The 6,144-nt window shown below is 42.2% G+C and overlaps 1 pseudogene; it reads left to right on the forward strand.

The window, feature by feature from the left end:
• Positions 1-3,663: 3,663 nt before the first annotated feature.
• LOC110741436 lies at positions 3,664-5,438 on the forward strand (annotated as a pseudogene).
• Positions 5,439-6,144: the final 706 nt, after the last annotated feature.

Here is a 6,144-nt window from a genome sequence, read left to right on the forward strand (position 1 = left end):
GCTGGATTCGGTTTGCCAGTATTTTATTGAGGATTTTTGCGTCGATGTTCATCAGGGTTATTGGTCTAAAATTCTCTGTTTTTGTTGTATCTCTGTCAGGCTTTGGTATCAGGATGATGTTGGCCTCGTAAAATGAGTTAGGGAGGATTCCCTCTTTTTCTATTGATTGGAATAGTTTCAGAAGGAATGGTACCAACTCCTCCTTGTACCTCTGGTAGAATTCAGCTGTGAATCTGTCTGGTCCTGGACTTTTTTTGGTTGGTAGGCTATTAATTATTGCCTCAATTTCAGAGCCTGCTATTGGTCTATTCAGGGATTCAACTTCTTCCTGGTTTAGTCTTGGGAGAGTGTAAGTGTCCAGGAAATTATCCATTTCTTCTAGGTTTTCTAGTTTATTTGCGTAGAGGTGTTTATAGTATTCTCTGATGGTAGTTTGTATTTCTGTGGGGTCAATGGTGATATCTCCTTTATCATTTTTTATTGCATCTATTTGATTCTTCTCTCTTTTCTTCTTTCTTAGTCTTGCTAGTGGTCTATCAATTTTGTTGATCTTTTCAAAAAACCAGCTTCTGGATTCATTGATTTTTTGGAGCTTTTTTTGTGTCTCTATCTCCTTCAGTTCTGCTCTGATCTTAGTTATGTCTTGCCTTCTGCTAGCTTTTGAATGTGTTTGCTCTTGCTTCTCTAGTTCTTTTAATTGTGATGTTAGGGTGTCAATTTTAGATCTTTCCTGCTTTCTCTTGTGGGCATTTAGTGCTATAAATTTCCCTCTACACACTGTTTTAAATGTGTCCCAGAGATTCTGGTATGTTATATCTTTGTTCTCATTGGTTTCAAAGAACATCTTTATTTCTGCCTTCATTTCGTGATGTACCCAGTAGTCATTCAGGAGCAGGTTGTTCAGTTTCCATGTAGTTGAGCGGTTTTGATTGAGTTTCTTAGTCCTGAGTTCTAGTTTAATTGCACTGTGGTCTGAGAGACAGTTTGTTATAATTTCTGTTCTTTTACATTTGCTGAGGAGTGCTTTACTTCGAACTATGTGGTCAATTTTGGAATAAGTACGATGTGGTGCTGAGAAGAATGTATTTTCTGTTGATCTGGGGTGGAGAGTTCTGTAGATGTCTATTAGGTCCGCTTGGTGGAGAGTTGAGTTCAATTCCTGGATATCCTTGTTAACTTTCTGTCTTGTTGATCTGTCTAATGTTGACAGTGGGGTGTTAAAGTCTCCCATTATGATTGTATGGGAGTCTAAGTCTCTTTGTAAGTCTCTAAGGACTTGCTTTATGAATCTGGGTGCTCCTGTATTGGGTGCATATATATTTAGGATAGTTAGCTCTTCCTGATTAATTGATCCCTTTACCATTATGTAATGGCCTTCTTTGTCTCTTTTGATCTTTGATGGTTTAAAGTCTGTTTTATCAGAGACTAGGATTGCAACCCCTGCTTTTTTTTGTTTTCCATTTGCTTGGTAGATCTTCCTTCATCCCTTTATTTTGAGCCTATGTGTGTCTCTGCATGTGAGATGGGTCTCCTGAATACAGCAAACTGATGGGTCTTGACTCTTTATCCAGTTTGCCAGTCTGTGTCTTTTAATTGGACCATTTAGTCCATTTATGTTTAAGGTTAATATTGTTATGTGTGAACTTGATCCTGTCATGATATTAGCTGGTTATTTTGCTCACTAGTTGATGCAGTTTCTTCCTAGCATTGATGGACTTTACATTTTGACATGTTTTTGCAATGGCTGGTACCTGTTGTTCCTTTCCATGTTTTAGTGCTTCCTTCAGGATCTCTTGTAGGGCAGGCCTGGTGGTGACAAAATCTCTAAGCATTTGCTTGTCTGTAAAGGATTTTATTTCTCCTTCACTTATGAAACTTAGTTTGACTGGATATGAAATTCTGGGTTGAAAATTCTTTTCTTTAAGAATGTTGAATATTGGCCCCCACTCTCTTCTGGCTTGTAGAGTTTCTGCCGAGAGATCTGCTGTTAGTCTAATGGCCTTCCCTTTGTGTGTAACCCGACCTTTCTCTCTGGCTGCCCTTAACATTTTTTCCTGCATTTCAACTTTGGTGAATCTGACAATTATGTGTCTTGGAGTTGCTCTTCTCGAGGAGTATCTTTGTGGCATTCTCTGTATTTCCTCAATTTGGATGTTGGCCTGCCTTACTAGGTTGAGGAAATTCTCCTGGATGATATCCTGTAGAGTGTTTTCCAACTTGGTTCCATTTTCCCCATCACTTTCAGGCACACCAATCAGACGTAGATTTGGTCTTTTCACCTAATCCTATACTTCTTGGAGACTTTGTTCATTTCTTTTTACTCTTTTTTCTCCACACTTCTCTTCTCACTTCATTTCATTCATTTGATCTTCAATCACTGATACTCTTTCTTCCAGTTGATTGAGTTGGTTACTGAAGCTTGTGCATTTGTCACGTATTTCTCGTGTTATGGTTTTCATCTCTATCAGTTCTTTTAAGGTCTTCTCTGCATTGATTATTCTAGTTATCCATTCATCCATTCTTTTTTCAAGGTTTTTAGTTTCTTTGCGCTGGTTACATAGTTCCTCCTTTAGCTCTGAGAAGTTTGATCGACTGAAGCCTTCTTCTCTCAACTTGTTAAAGTCATTCTTCGTCCAGCTTTGATCTGTTGCTGGCAATGAGCTGCGTTCCTTTGGAGGGGGAGATGCACTCTAATTTTTTGAATTTCCAGCTTTTCTGCCCTGCTTTTTCCCCATTTTTGTGGTTTTATCTGCCTTTGGTCTTTGATGATGGTGACGTACTGATGGGGTTTTGGTGTGGGTGTCCTTTCTGTTTGTTAGTTTTCCTTCTAACAGTCAGGACCCTCAGCTGTAGGTCTGTTGGAGTTTGCTTGAGATCCACTCCAGACCCTGTTTGCCTGGGTATCAGCAGCAGAGGCTGCAGAAGATAGAATATTGCTGAACAGCGAGTGTTGCTGTCTGATTTTTGCTCTGGAAGCTTCGTCTCAGGGGTGTACCCCACCGTGTGAGGTGTGAGGTGTCAGTCTGCACCTAGTGGGGGATGTCGCCCAGTTAGGCTACTCAGGGGTCAGGGACCCACTTGAGCAGGCAGTCTGTCCGTTGTCAGATCTCAACCTCCGTGCTGGGAGATCCACTGCTCTCTTCAAAGCTGTCAGACAGGGGCATTTACCTCTGCTGAGGTTTCTGCTGCTTTTTGTTTAGCTATGCCCATCCCCAGAGGAGGAGTCTACAGAGACAGGCCAGCCTCCTTGAGCTGCAGTGGGCTTCACCCAATTCGAGCTTCCCAGTGGCTTTGTTTACCTACTTAAGCCTCAGCAATGGCGGGCGCCCCTCCCCCAGCCTTGCTGCCACCTTGCAGTTAGATCTCAGACTGCTGTGCTAGCAATGAGGGAGGCTCCGTGGGCGTGGGACCCTCTGGCCAGGTGTGGGATATAATCTCCTGGCATGCTATTTGCTAAGACCCTTCGTAAAGTGCAGTATTAGGGTGGGAGTTACCCGATTTTCCAGGTGTTGTGTGTCTCAGTTTCCCTTGGCTAGGAAAAGGGATTCCCTTCCCCCTTGCGCTTTCCAGATGAGGCAATGCTTCACCCTGCTTCAGCTCTCACTGGTTGGGCTGTGCCAGCTGACCAGCGCTGATTGTCTGGCACTCCCCAGTGAGATGAACCCAGTACCTCAGTTGAAAATGCAGAAATCACACGTCTTCTGTGTCACTCATGCTGGGAGCTAGAGGCTGGAGCTGTTCCTATTTGGCCATCTTGGGCGTGCCCTTGCCTCAGCCTAAGGTAATTCTTATGACTCAGGGAGGTTTGAGATTGTTATAGCAGGAATGCAAATAGAAAAAAAAATCTAGCTTTTGATTTCCAATTTTGAGTTCCTAGAATAACTGTCTTTAAAATTCAGAGGTTGGAGATAAAGAAAATGATTTTCTGCATTCCTATCACTTCCATTAAAATATCAAGGGTCAAAACAATGAACCTGAATTCTAAAGCTATTGGTAGAGAGAAATGATCTTTGAAGTAAGAGGTATCCCTACTGCACAGAAAATATGGAGTGTTTTTCCTTTCCAAACCAAGGGAATGCCAGGGGAAGAAAAGATAGAGATTGAAGGGGAAAAGTGAGTTTTATGTGTCTTGGCTTCTCCATTCATGGCCGATATCACAAGTAGTAGATAAACTGAAAGAAAGGAATCCCAAAAGAGGAAAAAGACTGTGTCCTGCTCCTCAGTTAAAACTCAACAAAGGGACCCCCACCCAATTGGCCCGTGCCAATATGTAACACAGAAAGTGAAAACCAACAGCTTGGGCCTCTTGGCTTGGAGGAAGCCAAAGTGCAACTTTCTTCAGTCATAGTACATCTGGGTTCATCTAGCCACCTCTGCCATGCTGCCCAAGTTCAATCCCAATGAGATCAAGGTCATATACCTGCCAGGTGCCCTGGTGGAAAACTGGGTACCGTGTCTGCCCTAGCCCTTAAGATCAACCCTCTGGACCTATCTCCAAAATAAGTTGGTGATGACATTCCCAAGGCCACAGGTCATCAGAAGAGTCAAAGGATTACGATGAAACTGACCAATCAGAACAGACAGGCTCAGACTGAGGTGGTACTTTCTGCCTCTGCCATGAGCATCAAAGCCCTCAAGGAACCAGAGACAGAAAGAGGCAAAAAAATCAAGCACAGTGGAAATACCATTTTTCATGAGACTGTCAACATTGCAAGACAGATGCAGCACCAATCCTTAGTCACAGAACTCTCTGGGACCCGTAAAGAGATCCTGGAGACTGCCCAGTCTATGAGCTGCAGTGTTGATGGGCACCAGCCTCCTGACATCATAGATGACATCACATCAACAGTGCTGCAAGTAAATATCCAGCTAGCTATGAACTACGAGGGAAAAATTTCAATAAAGGATCATTTGACAACTAAAAATAAAAACACAGCATGATTATCAGATGTAGGGTCTACATGAGTGCCTTTGTGCCTCCTTGAAAAAGCCAGTTTCCCCATGCACTGATGTCAGTACTACAAGTCAACCAGGTATCCAGAGACATTGCTAAAAAATGTCAATACCAAACCTAATCACAGCATGAGGACCCGTGTATACAAATCTAAAGCCCACTTTCTCCTACTGCTCACTCCTAAAGCTCACTTTCTCACAACACTGCCACCCCAATATACCAAGAAACCATCTAGAAAGGAGGGCAGACAACAAGAGCCACTTACCTTTAAAAACACAACCAAACTCTTTACACCAAAACTCCTTTCATATCCAAAGAGGCTAAAATACGGTTGGTGATGAATGTGGATGTGGAGCCAATGAGTAAGATCTGATCAGTTGTAGAAAACAAGTGAAGCCACATTTACTTTGCACAGTCAAATGTAGTTTCCTAAGTTTTTGACCCCATAACATGAAGAAAACAAATCATCCATAACTCTACCATACTAAACATCCATTAATTTTTTTTTTTTTTTTTTTTTTTTGGAGAGTTTCGCTTTGTGGTCCAGGCTGGGGCCCAGTGGTGTGGTCTTGGCTCACTGCAATCTCCGCCTCCTAGGTTCAAGCAATTCTCATGCCTCAGCCTCCTGAGTAGCTGGGATTACAGCCACCCGTACATTTTTAAAATATTTCTTTTTCACTTGTCTTGCATAGGCATGATTATTGCAAATAACTGCAATACATATCATTCACAATTTTATATCATGCTCTTTGTAAAATTCATCAAAATTCCTTTTCCATGCTGCTGTGTGTTCTTCCTGGTTACCAATGTTAATAGATGCATAAGCTATTAGTCAAAACTCTTGTAATTGCAAGTAACATAAAGCCAATTCCAACTCAACTAAGGAAAACAGGGATTTAATGGAAAAACGCTGGAGTTGCTTATTAACCTACAAGAACCAGGCAGCCCTGGGGGCCTAAATGCAGGGGACAGGGGTTTGATGTCACCAGAATTCTTCACTGCTCATTCTTCCTACAGACATCTCTACATAAATGTATCAGGCATTTAGCCATGTTAGGTCATTTTCATTAGCCACATTTTCCAAATAGGGGAGGAGGGGCTAAGGGAGTTAGATGACTCACTGCAGGTGATTCAGCTGCTAAATGGCATTGACTTGAAAACCAGCATCTTGATTCAGATTGGTGGATCCA

The sequence above is a fragment of the Papio anubis genome, chromosome 13 (genome assembly GCF_008728515.1).
Source record: "Papio anubis isolate 15944 chromosome 13, Panubis1.0, whole genome shotgun sequence".
Lineage (NCBI taxonomy): Eukaryota > Metazoa > Chordata > Mammalia > Primates > Cercopithecidae > Papio > Papio anubis.